Source organism: Natator depressus, chromosome 25 (assembly GCF_965152275.1).
Source record: "Natator depressus isolate rNatDep1 chromosome 25, rNatDep2.hap1, whole genome shotgun sequence".
NCBI classification, from domain to species: Eukaryota; Metazoa; Chordata; order Testudines; family Cheloniidae; genus Natator; species Natator depressus.
In genome coordinates this window covers 16,752,759-16,771,397 of record NC_134258.1, presented here as the reverse complement: position 1 = coordinate 16,771,397, position 18,639 = coordinate 16,752,759, and the positions used below count along the sequence as shown (strand labels likewise).

At 49.0% G+C, this 18,639-nt stretch overlaps 1 pseudogene; it reads right to left on the bottom strand.

Moving 5' to 3' along the window:
* Positions 1-6,408: 6,408 nt before the first annotated feature.
* Positions 6,409-17,878, bottom strand: LOC141977791 (uncharacterized; annotated as a pseudogene).
* Positions 17,879-18,639: the final 761 nt, after the last annotated feature.

Sequence of the window (18,639 nt, the reverse complement as noted above, 5' to 3'; positions counted from 1 at the left end):
GTTGAAAGCAGCTATCAAATCCCCCCTCACTCTTCTCTTCCGTAGACTAAACAATCCCAGTTCCCTCAGCCTCTCCTCAAAAGTCATGTGTTCCAGTCCCCGAATCATTTTTGTTGCCCTCCGCTGGACTCTCTCCAATTTTTCCACATCCTTCTTGCAGTGTGGGGCCCAAAACTGGACTCGGTACTCCAGATGAGGCCTCACCGCTGTCGAACAGAGGGGAACGATCACGTCCGTCGATCTGCTGGCAATGCCCCTTCTTATACATTCGAAAATGCCATTGGCCTTCTTGGCAACAAGGGCACACCGTTGACTCATATCCAGCTTTTCATCCATTGTAACCCCTAGGTCCTTTTCTGCAGAACTGCTGCCTAGCCATTCGGTCCCTAGTCTGTAGCGGTGTGTGTGATTCTTCCGTCCTAAGTGCACAACTCTGCACTTGTCCTTGTTGAACCTCATCAGATTTCTTTTGGCCCAATCCTCCAATTTGTCTAGGGCCCTCTGTATCCTATCCCTACCCTCCAGCGTATCTACCTCTCCTCCCAATTTAGTGCCATCTGCAAACTTGCTGAGGGTGAAATCCACGCCATCCTCCAGATCATTAACAAAGATATTGAACAAAACCGGCCCCAGGACCGACCCTTGGGGCGCTCCGCTCGATACTGGCTGCCAACTAGACATGGAGACGTTGAGCCCGACGATCTAGCCAGCTTTCTATCCACCTTATAGTCCATTCATCCAGCCCATACTTCTTTAACTTGCTGTCAAGAATACTGGGGGGGACCGTATCAAAAGCTTTGCTAAAGTCAAGGAACAACACGTCCGCTGCTTTCCCCTCATCCACAGAGCCGGTTATCTCGTCATAGAAGGCAATTAGATTAGTCAGGCATGACTTGCCCTTGCTGAATCCATGCTGACAGTTCCGGATCGCTTTCCTCTCCTCTAAGTGCTTCAGAATTGATTCCTTGAGGACCTGCTCCATGATTTTTCCAGGGACTGAGGTGGGGCTGACCGGCCTGTAGTTCCCCAGATGCTCCTTCTTCCCTTTTTTAAAGATGGGCGCTACATTAACCTTTTCCAGTCATCCGGGACCTGTTAAGGAAAAGTTAGCATATGTGACTCCATTTTGGTTTGGGGCCCACCAGTGTCTAAAAGCAAGCACATCATGCACTACGAGGAGTGCTCCTTAGATACTGCATTCCTGTGAAAACCCTCCCTCTTGTTTCCAGCCTGTCTCGACTCCCGGTTTCTGTTCTTTGTCTGTTCCTAACTCCCTGCCTCCTGGCCTTGATGTGAGCCTCCCATCCTGATAAGAAAAGCTACTGGTGCATTGCTTTAGGACCATGTTGTGTAGTTGAAGTAATGGTCTAGCACGGGGAATGTACCTAGCAGGGATAGGTGGTAGATAAGGGAAGGGTTTGTCTATTGGCTAAGGTTTCTGATGCACGAGGGCAACGTGCTTTGCTAAAAGGTATATAATCTCTGTATAACCTGCATTCGGGGTCCCCTCCTGACTAGCAGGGGGGCACCACGCTCGAGCGTAATAAACTTAGTATCTTTGGGATCTCTGCAGTTGTGGACTTTGTTCATGTGCCTCAGCCTACACTCGAACTGTGCGTGACCTATCGGGTATAATTCGCAGCAGTTCCTGTGCGTGACCTATTAGTTACAATCCGTAACAGGACCTCCCCCGATCTCCGTGAGTTTTCAAAGATAACGGCCAATGGCTCTGCAATCACATCAGCCAACTCCTTTGGTGCTCTTGGATGCAGCGCATCCGTCCCCAGGAACTTGTGCTCGTCCAGCTTTTCTAAATGTCCCGAACCGCTTCTTTCTCCACAGAGGGCTGGTCACCTCCTCCCCAGACTGCTGCCCAGTGCAGCAGTCTGGGAGCTGACCTTGTTCGTGAAGACAGAGGCAAAAAAAGCATTGAGTACATTAGCTTTTTCCACATCCTCTGTCACTAGGTTGCCTCCCTCATTCAGTAAGGGGCCAACACTTTCCCTGACTTTCTTCTTGTTGCTAACATACCTGGAGAAACCCTTCTTGTTACTCTTAATATCTCCTGCTAGCTGCAACTCCAGGTGTGATTTGGCCTTCCTGATTTCACTCCTGCATGCCCGAGCAATATTTTTATACTCTTCCCTGGTTATTTGTCCAATCTTCCACTTCTTGTAAGCTTCTTTTTTGTGTTTAAGATCAGCAAGGATTTCACTGTCAAGCCAAGCTGGTCGCCTGCCATATTGACTATTCTTTCTACATATCGGGATGGTTTGTTCCTGTAACCTCAATAAGGATTCTTTAAAATACAGCCAGATCTCCTGGACTCCTTTCCCCCTCATGTTATTCTCCCAGGGGATCCTGCCCATGAGTTCCCTGAGGTTGTCAAAGTCTGCTTTTCTGAAGTCTAGGGTCCGTATTCTGCTGCTCTCCTTTCTTCCTTGTGTCAGGATCCTGAACTTGATCATCTCATGGTCACTGCCTCCCAGGTTCCCATCCACTTTTGCTTCCCCTACTAATTCTTCCCAGTTTGTGAGCAGCAGGTCAAGAAGAGCTCTGCCCCTAGTTGGTTCTTCCAGCACTTGCATCAGGAAATTGTCCCCTACGCTTCCTGGATTGTCTGTGCACTGCTGTATTGCTCTCCCAGCAGACATCAGCGTGATTGAAGTCTCCCATGAGAACCAGGGCCTGCGATCTAGTAACTTCCGTTAGTGGCCGGAAGAAAGCCTCGTCCACCTCATCCCCCTGGTCCGGTGGTCTATAGCAGACTCCCACCACGACACCACCCTCGTTGCTCACGCTTCTAAACTTAATCCAGAGACTCTCACGTTTTTCTGCAGTTTCATACTGGAGCTCTGAGCAGTCATACTGCTCTCTTACATACAATGCAACTCCCCGACCTTTTCTGCCCTGACTGTCCTTCCTGAACACTTTATATCCATCCATCCATGACAGTACTCCAGTCACGTGAGTTATCCCACCAATGGGCGGCCTCTTGGGAGAATGCACACAGCATTTCCCTAATGGAGCAAGAGTGACACTGGGTGGCTACTTGGGGGAATGCTCAAAGCATTTCCCACATTGAGAAGACTGACACTGGGTGGTCACTCGGGGTAACGCACAGAGCATTTCCTTCATGGAGCAACTGTACATTACTCGAACAAAAAAACTTCAGAAACAGACTTCAAAGAGAAACAGCAGAACTAAAATTCATTTGCAAATTTAACACCATTAATTTGGGCTTGAGTAGGGACTGGCTGGCTCACTACAAAAGCAGCTTTGCGTCTCCTGGAATTGACACCTCCTAATCAATTATTGGGAGTGGACTACATCCACCCTGATCGAATTGGCCCTGTCAACGCTGGTTCTCCACTTGTGAGGTAACTCCCTTCTCTTCATGTGTCACAATATATTGCCTGCATCTGTAATTTTCACTCCATGCATCTGAAGAAGTCGTTTTTTACCCACAAAAGCTTATGCCCAGATACATCTGTTCGTCTTTAAGGTACCACTGGACTCCTTGTTGTTTTTGTGGATACAGACTAACACGGCTACCCCCTGATACTTGACACCCGGTGTCACTGTTCCTCCACGAGGAAAATGCTGTGTGCGTTACCCCGAGTGGCCATTTGGTAACACAAAGTATTTCCCTCATGGAGGAACAGTGACACCAGGTGGCCAGTTGGGGTAATGCACAAACCATTTTCCTTATGAAGGGACAGTGATAATGGGTGGCCACTCTGAGTCACGCACAAAGCATTTCCCTCAGAGCAACGGTGACCTGTCAGAGTAATTCACAAAGCCTTTTTCCCACTGCGTTACAACGACATCCACTGGCCAGTTGGGGTAACTTACAGGGAGAGCCCTCGAGTAGCAGCAAGCGTAGGGGTTAGGACCCAGGAGCCTGAGCTGGAGCAAGTCAATCCAGAGTGCTGTGCATAGCCCTGGACCCTCCACATGCCCTGGGTGGTGCAACCTGGTGAGTGGAGACACAGGCCGAGGGCTACTCTCAGACCCCTGCTCACATCCTCGACTGAATGTGACCTGCTTCAGAGAGGAGGACTAGACTGGCATGACCAGGAAGCTCACCCAGTGATATAGAAGGAAGACACCTGAGGACTAAGCATCTCTTGTTACAGTCAAGTTGCTCTCCACGAAGTTACTGGACTTCAGGAAGATTCCGTAGCACCTGACAACTCCTTGGAGGGCACAAAGGATTCCCCCGCACTTATTGTGCCCCAGTTAGAAGCAGAGGTCTTTTCTCAGGGGCCCACCCTGTGACGGGTTTGACCCCCGTTCTGGGATGCCACCTGATGTACTGGGATTTCTCTGAGCCTGCCTGCTGCACTAGCCTGGCCTCCCTCTCCCTGTTTTGCTGACTTAGGCTCTCCAGCCTCTGGCAGCGCGCGCGCGCGCGCGCACACACACACACACACACACACACACGTAGGGACGCACCAGCTGTAGAATCGCACAGAGTCTGTCAACAGCTCTCTACGAGAAGACTCAGCTACGATATCACCCAGCACTCAAGTGCAGTTCCCCTCTGGAAAGTACACCCAAAATAATATTGTCTTGGGCCGTAGAGAAATCTATACAACATAAGCTCATAAATTCACCCCCTCCCTCAATGTGGAGGAAGATATGCACAACTCCCCCCCCCCCCCCGTTAGAAGTTGCACAAACTGGGTTTAATTAACTTGTTTTTGTTTATTATTAACTATAAGGGAAGAAGATTTTAAGTGATTGTAAGGGATAGCAAACAGAAGAAGGCAGATTACTAAGCAAATAAAACAAACATGCATACTAGGTCTAAGATCTTAAAGAGACTGGACTCAGGAAGTGATTTCTCACCCTAAACGTTGTTTTTAGGCAAGTTGCAGGGTTTCTGTAGCTGAGATTTCCAGTTATTTCTCTTTACAGAGCAGACTGCTGTCTTAGTCCGGACTCAGCCCTGGACTTTCCCCCTGCTCAGTTCCTTTGTCCCTTCAGGTACTTTTAGCAGTCTTTCTGCTTCGACAGGAAGGCAACGGAGAAGAGACCTGTTTGCGTTACTCCCCAGCCTTAAGTAAGATTTACATAAGGGGGGGAATCTTTTGTTTCCCAGTCTTGACCTCCCCCTCCTTTTAGTGGAAAATTACTAGAAGTCCAAGATAGCGTTTAGTACCAGGTGACAGGACCACCTGACCTAGTAGCGTCACAGCTACATCCCAGGACGCGTCTCAGGAAGGAGAGAGATTAGTGTCTTCACAGTCTTATTGTTTCTGTTTCTTCCTAATGGCCCATCAAGGCTGATGGCGTGTTGTCTGGTGGGTGTTTCCCAAGTATACACCCGGTTGTAATTGTTACATAGTCAATATTTCCAACTTTAGATACAGAAATGATACATGCATCCAAATTGGATAATCACATGCAGTAAATTATAACCTTTCCAATGATATCTTAAAAGGCTATCTCGCATAAAATATATCACTTATCTCACTGACAGTGGCGGCTGCTCCACTCCCATGTATGGCTCCTGCCTCATTTCAACAAGGCTCACAGTCTCCCTGCTCTCGCTCGCTTTCCATCATACGAGTGGAGTAAACTCTGTCATTTGACTTCTTTCCCCTTGGTACCAAACCCAGCACAAGGGAGAAAAACAAATCAGTTACCATCTCAGTCGGCAATGTGGCATAAGCTCTTCTTCTTGCATCTAACACACCCCAGGGCTCTGCCCTCAACCCCTCTCCCATTACACCTTCAGGACTACAAGTAGAAGCACCCCGGCAATGACACCCGAAATAGTCACTCTGCACAGCAGACTCTGGTCAAACACACCAAACCTGTGAGACCAAAGCAGAAATTGGGCTTGTTTTTCGCTTAATTGGCTTGAAAGTTGCTTCTTGGCGAGTTTTTGGATGCTGGCTTGTTGCTTGTTTACCTTGCAGCTTGTTACTTCTTTTTTTTAAATCAGCTCCTGGCAAGCAAGGGCACAGGGCAAGGAGAGGCAAAGTGGGAGAGAGAGTCAGGGGTGCACAGTGGGCCCACCACACTCCCAGACTGCACACCGGGGGGATCTAGTCACAGAGTGTTCAGGTTCTTACGGATTCCTTGTTTTGAAATGGGATTAGCTTAATTTTTGGTTTATTGTGAAAGTCGGGGTGCTTATTTACCCCGTGAAAGATGGCAACTGTGAGTGTGATACCTTCCCCAGCCTTAAATACCAAAGAGCCCCATATCCAATAAGCAAGCACACTGCCTGTGACGAAAACATCTACAGAGGAGGAATTCCAATCTCTGACTGCTGTCAAAGTTTGACTCAGACTCACAATTTATCAGACCACTCTGTTTTATTAGCAAAGCTGCTCTGCTAATACATTTAGAAGTGAGCCCCCCGAGTGGGGCTTGTGTCTCTTAATTTATACAGCTTGCTGGAGAACAAGTTACAGAGAAGTTACAGACAAAAGAAGAAAAAGATTTTAGTCACCACCCTTCGAGATCCCTGAGACCAGTCACGTATCTTCAATTACCTGCCACCCTTAACAATCTCCTTTAACAGCTTCCAGTTAACTTAACTAATTGCCCTTCACACCTTCCATTCTGATGCCTGTTCTTAGACGTGCTGGCTCTATCTTAATTGCTTCTCCATTCAAAAGCTAACCGTCCCTACATGTGCTCCCTCAGATACTTTGTAACATGTTTTGGCATGCCCTCTCATATACAATGTATCCAGCATGTCCCCTTATACAATGTTATACTTCCACATGGCTTACATACAGCCAGTTATGCGGGAGGCAGAAAGGGGAGGACTGTTCATGTCTCCTTAGAAGGATGCCCAAGCTGCGCAGCTACACCTCTGCACCTTCTCCTCTGGCTGGGCTCCTGGACAATTCCTCTGCAAGAGCAGCTGCAAAAGCCAAGCATGAGCCATCAGTACACAAAGCTCTACCGGTGCTTGAAATCTTGCCCTCATCCCTGCCTCCCGCTCCAAACCCATCTACACTGGCCCCACTCGATGACCGAGTCAACACCGACTGCCACGCATGATTTTCATCTGCTCCAACTTCTCCAGGGCTCCCGAGACCTCACCTGTCGGGATGCAAACCTAGTATCCCTGCCTGCGTCCTAAGAAGGGAGACAGCACAAGGAGAGGAGAGGAGACAGAGAGTTGGCCAACACATTAGAGTAGAGAGAAAGAAAGAGAAAAACATGGGAGGAAGGCAAGCAACTCAACACATGAAGTCATCCTCCTAGATGCAACCTTCTGCTGCGGAGGACACACTGCTCCTGGCCAGAGAAATGAGCAGCCCCTGAAAATGGGGACCTTGTCTCCCTCATAACAGCAGCTAGTCAGGAGCCTCCTTACCTGGAGCCAGGTGGGCCACGAGCAGAGCAATCACCAAAACAGACACTTATCTCAGAGTGGCAGCACTTCTGCTCCCAGTTGGACAGCTTTTGCGTGGCATCAACAATACTCGCGGTCTTGTCACTGTCGCTCGCTTTCCATTGCATGAGGGCAGTAGACTCTGGCACGCGACTTCTTTTCCCTTGGTACTAAACCCAGCACAAGGGAGAAAAACAAATCAGTTACCATCTCAGTCGGCAACGTCTCGTTGGCCCTTCTTTTCCCCTCTCCTGCATGGCGGGGCTCTGCCCTCAACCCTCTTCCCGTTACACCTTTAGCATTACAACCAAAAAGCACCCCTTGCAATGGCACCCCACATAGTCACTCTGCACAGCAGACATGGCCCCTCCTCAGCCTTAATACCACAGAGCCCCATATCCAACAAGGAAGCACACGGCCTGTGAAGAATACTACAGCGAGTACAGATGAGGAATTGAAAGCACTGACCGCTTACTCACAGCCAGTTAAGCGGGAGGCAGAAAGCGGAGGACTGTTCACGTCTGCTGAGAACAATGTCCAAGCTGCTCAGGTCCATCTCTGCCACTTTCTCCTCCGGCTAGGGCTCCTCAGCAATTCCTCTGCAAAAGCAGCAGCAGAAGCCATCACTACACAAAGCTCTATTGGTGCCTGAGATCTTCCCCTCATTCCTGCCTCCCTCTTCCATTCCATCTACATTGGCCCCACTTGATGAACAGAGACCAAGTTAATACCGACAGTCACCTCTCGCACGCACTGCCCTGCATGATTTTCATCCCCTCCTACTTCTTCATGGCTCCCGAGACACAGCCTGTGGGGATGCACACCTAACATGCCTCCCAGTATCCTATGAAGGGAGAAGGCACAAGGAAAGGTAAGGACAGAAAGGTAAGGGGCGGGGGGGTGTTGGCCAACATACCAGAGAAGAGAGAGAGACAGAGAGAAAAAACATGGAAGGAAGGCAAGCGACTCACCACCTGCAGTCATCCTCCTGGATCGAACCTTCTGCTGCAGAGGACACACCGATCTTGGTGTTAAGGAAAAGTTAGCATATGTGACTCCATTTTGGTTTGGGGCCCACCAGTGTCTAAAAGCAAGCACATCATGCACCAGGAGGAGTGTTTCTTAGATACTGCATTCCTGTGAAAATCCTCCCCCCGTTGTCTCCAGCCTGTCTCGACTCCTGGTTTCTGTTCTTTGTCTGTTCCTAACTCCCTGCCTCCTGGCCTTGATGTGGGCCTCCCATCCTGATAAGAAAAGTTACTGCTGCATTGATTTAGGACTGTGTAATGTAGTTGAAGTAATGGTTTAGCACAGGGAATGTACCTAGCAGGGATAGGTGGTAGATAAGGGAAGGGTTTGTCTATTGGCTAAGGTTTCCGATGCACGAGGGCAACGTGCTTTGCTAAAAGGTATATAATCTCTGTATAACCTGCATGCGGGGTCCCCTGCTGATTAGCAGGGGGGCACCACGCTCGAGCGTAATAAACTTAGTATCTTTGGGAACTCTGCAGTTGTGAACTTTGTTCGTGTGCCTCAGCCTATACTCGAACTGTGCGTGACCTATCGGGTATAATTCGCAGCAGTTTGTGTGCATGACCTATCAGGTATAATTTGTAACACTGGCCAGAGAAATGACCAGCCCCTGAAAATGGGGACCTGGTCTCCCTCGTAACCACAGCTAGTCAAGAACATTTTCTTACAAACCCAGCCCCAGCTAAAGGGGCGTCCCTACCAGGAGCGAGGTGGGCCGTGAGCAAAGCAATCACCAAAACAGATACTTACCTCACCGAGGGTGGCGGCTCTTCCGCTCCCAGTTGGATGACTTTTCCGTGGCATCAACAACGCTCACGGTCTTGTCGCTCTCTTTCCATCGCATGAGGGCAGTAGACTCCGACGCTTGACTTCTTTTCCCTTGGGACTAAACCCAGCAGAAGAGGGAACAAAAAAAAAATTAGCATCTCCGTCTGCAATGTCGCGTTGTCTCTTCATTTCATATCTCCCGTATCCCAGGGCTCCGCCCTTAACTCATCTCCCCTTACTACTTTACAACTGCAACTGGAAGATACCCATTGTAACAGCACCCAAAATAGTCACTTTGCTCAGGAGACTCTTGTCCCTTCCCCAGCCTTAATCCCAGAGACTCGTACCCAACGAGGAAGCACACGGCCTGTGAGGAAAACTACAGTGAGTACAGATGACGAATTCAAAGCACTGACTTCTTACTCACAGCCAGTTATGCAGAAGGCAGAAACATGAGGACTATTCATGTCTCCTTAGAAGGATGCTCAGGTCCACTTCTGCCAGCTTCTCCTCCAGCTAGGGCTTCTCAACGATTCCTCTGCAAACTAATAAAGCCAAGCAAGAACCATCACTACACAGAGCTCTCTCGATTGTGTTTAATCTTGCCCTCATCCCTGCCTCCCTCTCCCATCTCTGCTTGGGACTGCGTTCCAGTCGTCCAATAAACTTTCTGTTTTACTGGCTGGCTGAGAGTCACGGTGAATTGCAGGAAGTGGGGGTGCAGGGCCCTGACTCCCCCACACTCCATGACACACTGCCACCAGGGCAAGAAGCTTACGCAACTTTGACCTTCTTGGGTCTGACTTCGAAGCATTCAGCATCCCCTTCCATACCGTGGGCTTCCCGCAGCAAGTCTGCCTGGACGGGGCTCCTGGGGAAGCCAGAGGGCCCTGCCCCCCAGCTCCGCAGTCAGCGTGACTCTCAGCCAACCAGTAAAACAGAAGGTTTATTATTCGACAGGAACACAGTGTAGAATAGAAGTCGTTAGCACAGAAATCAGTGACTTTCGGCCAAGTCCACCTTAGGGAGTCGTGGGCCAGATGCCCTGAACTTCCCCTCTTCCGGTCCCCACAAGCAGACTGCCAGCTTCCAGCGACCCAAAGTCAGACACCCCCATTGCTCCTCCTCCTTGTCTTTGTCTCATTTCCTGGGCAAAGAGTCACCTGGTTGCAACCCATTTGTTACAAATTACACCCGATTTGTCACGCACACTTCGAGTCTAGGCTGAGGCACACGAACAAAGTCCACAACTGCAGAGTTCCCAAAGATACTAAGTTTCACTCGAGCGTGGTGCCCCCCTGCTAGTCAGGAGGGGACCCCGAATGCAGGTTATACAGAGATTATATACCTTTTAGCAAAGCACGTTGCCTTCGTGCATCAGAAACCTTAGCCAATAGACAAACCCTTCCCTTATCTACCACCTATCCCTGCTAGGTACATTCCCCGTGCTAGACCATTACTTCAACTACACAACATGGTCCTAAAGCAATGCACCAGTAGCCTTTCTTATCGGGATGGGAGGCTCGCATCAAGGCCAGGAGGCAGGGAGTTAGGAACAGACAAAGAACAGAAACCGGGATTCGAGACGGGCTGGAAACAAGGGGGCGGGTTTCAGAGGAATGCAGTATCTAAGGAACACTCCTCCTGGTGCATGATGTGTTTGCTTTTAGACAATGGTGGGCCCCAAACCAAAATGGAGTCACATATGCACATATGCTAACTTTTCCTTAACACATTCCTGGGTCTCCGGTTACAAAGGGCACCGTGTGACGGGTTCAGTCACAGAGACCCCCGTGGGACTGTCACCCGATGTGCTGAAATTACCTCTAAGCCTGTTTTACCTGCCAGCTTGGGACTTCCAGAACCCTGTCTTGTTGAGCCAGACACGCTAACCTGCTGCAACACAGACTCAGGGTCTGAACCACGCCCCCAAAGCTGCAGACTTTAAGTGAAAACAGCTCAGCAGCTTACTTGTCTCCAGCACCCAGCTACCAAGTTCCCAATAGGATCCAAAACCCAAATAAATCTGTTTTACTCTGTATAAAGCTTATATAGAGTAAATTCATAAATTGTCCACCCTCTGTAACACTGATAAAGAGATATGCACCGCTGTTTGCTCCCTTTGGTATTAATCACTTACTTTAGGTTTATTAATAAACAAAAGTGATTTTATTAAGTATAAAAAATAGGATTTAAGTGGCTTCAAGTAATAACACACAGAACAAAGTAAGTCACCCAGCAAAATAAAGCAAAAACACGCGAGTCTAAACCTAATACATTAAAAAAAGGATTACAGGTAATATCTCACCCTCAGAGATGTTCCAATAAGCTTCTTTCACAGATTAGACTCCTTCCTAGTCTGGGCCTGATCCTTTCCCCAGGTAGTGTTAGTTCCAGCAGACATCTCAGGTGGTAAGCAGGGGATTTCTCATGATTGGCCCCCTTTCTCCTGCTCCACCCCCTTCTATAGCTTTGGCACAAGGCAGGAATCTTTTGTCTCTCTGGGTCCCCACCCCTCCTTCTAAATGGAAAAGTACCAGATTTAAGATGGATTTCATTATCAGGTGACATGGTCACATGTCATGGTAAGACCCCTAGTCTCCATTCCCCATGGGCTGGCCCACACGTACACAAGAAGGCTTTCAAGAAACTAAGGCCATTTACAACTGATTGTTTCTGGAGCACCCTTAATGGCCTCTACTTCATATGTTTACATCAGTGAAACAATTTTATAGCTAATTCTCCTAACTCCAGATATAGAAATAATACATACAAACAAATAGGATGAACACACTTAGTAGATTACAAGCTTTCTAATGACACGATACAAGGGGTATTTAGCGTGAAGCATATTCCAGTTATGTCATAAGCATATTTCCATAAAGCATATGGAGTGCAACGTCACACACCGGTCATGGCATACATGCAGGCAGCCTCACCAGCCCCAGAGGTCTCAGCCAAAGTCACACACCCCTATTCCCACCACCGAGGTATTGGTGCAGCACACAGGGAAACTGAGGCACCCGCCATATTCATGCAAAACAGTAAGACTCACTTAAAACATAACAAGGAAAAATCCCCACTTTGTCACACCCTCTATCCCTGCTCCTTCTCTGTTATATTTAAATGGAAAAAAATGGTACAAAGCCCAACTGCTATTCAGCAGAACCCAGTGCAACGTGGCAACAACTGGGAATGAGGCAATCTGTCCCTAGTGGGGGAACCTGGTGACTAACAATCACTTTGCAGTGGGAGCAAAAAGTATAAACGTGATGCTCCAAATTTGGTTAGACTAGAAAAAGTGACAGAGCTTGTGTCCAGTGGTGAGGAAATTTGCTACGTTACCCTGGACGCTATATGGGCTATTTTCTTTCTTGAAAAAATAGTCGTGTTTTTATATCAGGATTGCGAACTCCATGGAAAACCCTAGTGGTGTCAAGGCCCAGGTAGATTTAACCTCCATGTACCTAGTAGAGATCACTCCTGGTTCCCCCACCTGGGACTGATGGGCATTCCTGTTGGAGGGATGCACACTTCCATGACAGAGGACGAAGGAGTGTTAAGGAAAAGTTAGCACATGTGACTCCATTTTGGTTTGGGGCCCACCATTGTTTAAATGCCAGCACATCATACACCAGGAGGAGTAATCCTTAGATACTGAATCCCTGTGAAAATCCTCCTCCTTGTCTCCAGCCTGCCTTGATTCCCAGTATCTGGTTTTTGTTAGTCTCTAACTCCCTGTCTCTTGGCCTTGATGTGAGGCCTCCCATCCTGATAATACAAGTTACTGATGCATGGCTTTAGGACCATGCTGTGTAATTAACATACTGGTATAGCACGAGGAATGCACCAAGCAGGGATAGGTGGTAGATAAGACAAGGGTTTGTTTATTGGTTAAGGTTTCCGATGCACGAGGGCAACATGCTTTGCTAAAAAGTATATAACCTTTGTATAATCTGTATTCAGGGTCCCCTCCTGGCTAGCAGGGGGGCACCATGCTCGAGCGTAATAAACTTAGTGTCTTTTGGGAACTCTGCAGTTGTGGACTTTATTTCTGTGCCTCAGCCTAGATTCGAACTGTGCGTGACCTATCAGGTATAATTCGCAGCATTGGTGTGCGTGTCCTATCAGGTATAATTCGCAGCACTTGTGTGCGTGTCCTACCAGGTGTAATTCACAGCAGTTGTGTGCATGTCCTACAAGGTGTAATTCATAACAGGAGTTGATGAAAAACACTGTGGGCTTCACTCCAAGGAAGGGTGAGCTGCAAAAGGGAAAAGCAGACAACTCACCTAAAGGAGCTGAGATGCCACAAATGCTGCCTTAAAGTGCACTACTTGGGAATTAGGAAAAAACAATCTTTTCTGAGCCCGAGAAAAGATTTTCATGGTGTTTATCTCCCTTGCAGCTTCTCTGGTGATAAATAAGAGAAGAGTTGTGATGGAAGAATTTCCCACACTCACAGCATTCATGGGGTTTCTCTCCTGTGCGGCTCCTCTGATGTGTAATAAGGCCTGAGCTCCGAGCGAAAGTTTTCCCGCACTCACAGCATTCATAGGGTTTCTCTCCTGTGTGGCTCCTCTGATGCGTAAAAAGGTTTGAGCTCCGAGTGAAGGTTTTCCCACACTCACAGCATTCATAGGGTTTCTCCCGTGTGGATTCTCTGATGGTGAATAAGGGTTGAGCACTCAGTGAAAGTTTTCCCACACTCACAGCATTTATAGGGTTTCTCTCCTGTGTGGATCCGCCGATGTTTTATAAGGGCTAAGTGCCAAGAGAAGGTTTTCCCACACTCAAAGCATTTATAGGGTTTCTCCCCTGTGTGACTCCTCTGATGTGCAATAAGATGTGAGTGCTGAGTGAAGGTTTTCCCGCACTCACAGCACTCATAGGGGCACTGCCCTTTGTGGATTCTCTGATGGCAAATAAAGTGTGAGCGCTCAGCGAAGGTTTTCCCACACTCACAGCATCCATAGGGTTTCTCCCCTGTGTGGATTCTCTGATGGCGAATAAGGTGTGAGCTCCAAGTGAAGGTTTTCCCGCACTCACAGCATCCATAGGGTTTCTCCTGTGTGGATCCTCTGAGTGCGAATAAGGTGTGAGCGCTCAGTGAACGTTTTCCCACACTCACAGCATTCATGGGGTTTCTTCCCTGTGTGGATCCTCTGATGGCAAATGCTGAGTGAAGGTTTTCCCACACTCACAGCATCCATAGGGTCTCATTCTGGTGTGGATTCTCTGGTGGGTAATGAGGTGTGAGCACCTCCTGAACTTTTTCCCACACTCAAAGCCCGTGTTATTTCTCTCTCCCGTCAGGATTCTCTGCTGGGCTGTGATTTCCTTGAGGCCTTTGTGAGTTCCCCGATAATTAACAGATATTCCAACTTTATGCGCTGGCTGGTTTCCCTGCCGCTTCTCTGGCCTGTGCTGCCCCTGAGAGCCTTTTCCCTGCTCACAACTCCTGGACACACTCTTTTTGCATCTTTGCAACAATGCCCCATATGGTTCCACTTGCTCATCTTCCTGCTGAGGATTCTGTTCCACGGACTCTCTCACCATCCCATCACTTCCTGGGACAGAGAAAGAAAAACCTTAGAAACCGGAAGGGAAAAGGGGAGAAGAAACCAAGAGAATAGCTGAAGATGGAAAAAAACCAGGGACTGAATTTCCCCCAACTCTTCCCCAAAGGGGCGAGAAGAGGAGATCAATTCTGCATCCAGTTCCCATCCAAACACTCAGGGAGATGGGAGTTTGGGGAGGGAACTACTGCCAGGAGTTAGTCAAGATGGGTATCAGAGTAGCAGCCATGTTAGTCTCTAAGGTGCCACAAGTACTCGTTTTCATTTTTCAGTATGGGTAGGGAGCCATAAACAGTATTTGCCCAGAGGATATGACATCTGCTGGGGACCATCCTGAAACCAGAGACCTCACAAGGTCTTTGCTGGGAATCCCAGCTGTCTCCTTCAATCATCCCTCACCCATGCAGCTGCCTCTCAGGATCTCTCTTTCCTCTGAGCCCTGGAGATCTGGGGCCCACGGCTCTTCCCCTCGTTCCAGCTGGGAGATGACATCGGGTTTGGAAACTGGAAACCCTTCTCAGGGGAAAGAAGACCAGTGAGATCAGGTAACAGCAAAAGAAGAAATTACACAACTTGTATATTAACGATGGTTCTCGTTAGGATATAGATATTCAGGCCTGTCTGCAAAGGCCTGTACTTTAAGAATTTAGGTGTATTCTTATCACTTGGCTAGTTAGAGGTATAAAAGAAAGAATCAAAATCACTGTCTGCCAGTGTAAGGTCCTTCTCTTACTGTGACAGTCTGAGTCCCTGTTCTTAGGCTAAGGCCTTTGACTAAGCAACAGAGGCAGCCATAAGCTGGGAAGCGACCGGTCACATCCTCACATTCCAAACTAGTCACATTGAAATAAGGTGCTATTGGGCTGTTAGGAATACACTCCTGTCCTGATAGTGCCTATCATCTCCAGAGAAAGGGAAGTGCCTAGAAGATGTAAAAGGAAACTTAGTTTGATAGCATCCTGTCTGGCAAGAACTCACTTATCAATAGCTGGGATGTGAAATCCTCACTTCTGTATTGTTTTGTCATTATAGTTCCCACTTCGCTATTGTTTGTCTGTATAATCTCTGTCTGGTTCTGTGATTGTGTCTGTCTGCTGTATAATTAATTTTGCTGGGTGTAAACTAATTAAGGTGGTGGGATATAATTGGTTACATAATCATGTTACATTATGTTAGGATTGGTTAGTTAAATTTCAGGAAAATGATTGGTTAAGGTATAGCTAAGCAGAACTCAAGTTTTACTATATAGTCTGCAGTCAGTCAGGAAGTGAGTGGGTGGGTGTGGGGAGGGGAAATGGGAACAGGGAATGGGGCTGGGGAAATTGGAATCATGTTCTGCTAAAGGGGGAAATGGGAACAAGGACACAGGTGTAAGGCTCTGTGGTGTCAGAGCTGGGAAGGGGGACACTAAGGAAGGAAACTGGAATCATGCTTGCTGGAAGTTCACCCCAATAAACATCAAACTGTTTGCACCTTTTGACTTCGGGTATTGTTGCTCTCTGTTCACGTGAGAAGGACCAGGGAAGTAAGTGGGTGAAGGAATAAGCCCCCTAACAGTTCTTTGAGATGTGTCTCCCTATGGGTGCTCCACTGTAGGTGCTAGCCCATTAAAAATAGCTGTGTAGACCGGTGGCTTTCCACACTACTGTGCCCCTTTCAGGAGTCTGATTTGTCTTGCGTACCTCTGAGTTACGCCTCATTTAAAAACTACTTGCTTATAAAATCAGACATAAAAATAACAAAGCGTCACCTATAGGAGGTAGCCGTCTTAGTCTGTATCCACAAAAACAACAAGGAGTCCGGTGGCACCTTAAAGACTAACAGATTTATTTGGGCATAGAATTCAAGGTAACATTTACAAATTGGAGAAGTGAGCTGAATGAATGAGATGAAATTCAATAAAGATGAGTGCACAGTACTAGACTTAGGGAAGGAAAACCAAATGCACAATGACCAAGTGGGGAATAGCTGGTTACGAGGTAGTACTACTGAAAACGATCGGGAGTTATAGTGGATCACAAATTGAATCCGAGTCAACCACGTGACTCAATTGTGAAAAAAAAGTAATTAAGCACTGGACTAGATTAGCAAGAGAGGTGGTGGAATCCCCATCATTAAAGGTTTTCAAGGACAGGTTGGACAAACACCTCAGTGCTGGGGGCTGGACTAGATGCCCTCTCATGGTTCATTCCAGCCCTACCGTTCTACGATTCTATGCTGGGGAAATGTTTGGTCACTTGATCACAGCACTGACCGGCCCCTCCCACTAGTACTAAACCAGCGAGACATTTTGAAACCCTCCCAGTAACAAAGTCTGGGAACCAAATGGGAGAGAAGAGCAGAACAAAAGGAGTGACATTGGGGGATTCCCCCTGACATTGTCCCCAAGGCAGCAAACTCCTACAGCAGGGGGTACAGGGAGAGTCAGGAGCTGGCTTTTCCTCCCCCTGCACCTCATCTTGTTCGTAGCAAAGTGAATCCGCCCAGGGATGCGGCAATAACTGTGCGTGGGCCGGTCAGAAATCTGGGAGTCTCTCCCCCCAATTATTTCTCCCACTGCCCTTTTCAGTCTCTCTCTCCTTGTGTCTCCCTTCCCCTGTCTCTTGCTGGCAGCCAATCCTGGGGGTTCCCTCTCCTATGGCTGGATCGGCTCCTGCAATTGCTGAGTGGAGGAGAGGCTCTTTGTGCAGAGTCACTTTCATGCCCATTCCCTGCAGGTTCCCTGAGGTCTCTATCAATCACCTGGAGTCTCTGGCTCAGATGTTGGTGTGGGCAGAGCCCTGGGTTGTCCTATGGGGCTAATTACAGCTGGAGAAAATCCTCACCTTGGCTGGGCACAGAGGAAGCTTTACTCACGGTCACTCCCCAGCCCCGATCCCGCTGCGGGAGCAGCAGCTGCTCAGCCTGGGCTCCCAGATCACAATCGAGGCAGCAGTGTCTAAACCAGGAAGCTCAAACCCAATATCCTGAGGCAGAGAAAGTAACTTTCCTCCCTTTAGCAACAACTGAAACCCCCTCCCCACAGGGACACACCCTGATCTTATCTGCCCCCCATGTTAATTTGGAGTCACTCCCTGTTCTGTCTTGCAGTGACTCCGGATTAACACGCGTCTCAGCGAGACCAGAAACGTGGCTCAGGCAGGAGGAGACCAGACTCCTTTTAAACGGATCATTGCAGCGGGGGGTCGAACCTGCTCCTGCTCCCGCCCCCCTCGCTCCGCATGTGCTGAGAGAGAATCACAGCAACAGCTTCCCATCCCCTCCCCCACCCGTGGCTCCGGGAGTCTCTGTCCGCGCGGCTGCCCCCGGGGGTCTCTCCGTCAATCAGCGAGCGGGTCGCCTTCACGCAAACCGTTAACCGCCTCCGCCCGTCATTGGGGCAACGTTATTTCCGGCCTGAGGTGCGTCAGGAACTACATCTCCCAGCCTGCCCTGGGGCGCTGCCGAATTCTCGGGCCCAGCCAGTACAGATGCCCCCGTTCATACAGACCGCCCCGCCCCGCCTGGCCTGTCAAACGCGGTGACACCGGGTCAGACCCGACAGGCGGGTTCGGCGGCGATGGGCCCCCGCGCGCGCTAGCTTAGCTGGGAGTGAGCATGCGCATTGAGCACGGATGGCGCATGCTCAGTAGTAGCTGCTGAAGACGCTGCGCCCTCGCTCTGTCCTGACTTGGCCCGAAACTCCCCTGCGCTGGCGGGGGGCGGGGGGCAGGGGGGGCGTAGTCTGACTGTGCGGGGTGTGTGGGGGGGTCAAACAGCTGGAAGCGGGGACAGGGGAGCGGCCAAATCCGGGGTCGGGGAGCGGAGGCTAAGCGGGGGGGGGCAGAACCCCGGCACGGGGAAGGGGAGGGGCTGGGGGGGGTCTTTTTTTATCCCCCCGCACCGACAGCCCAG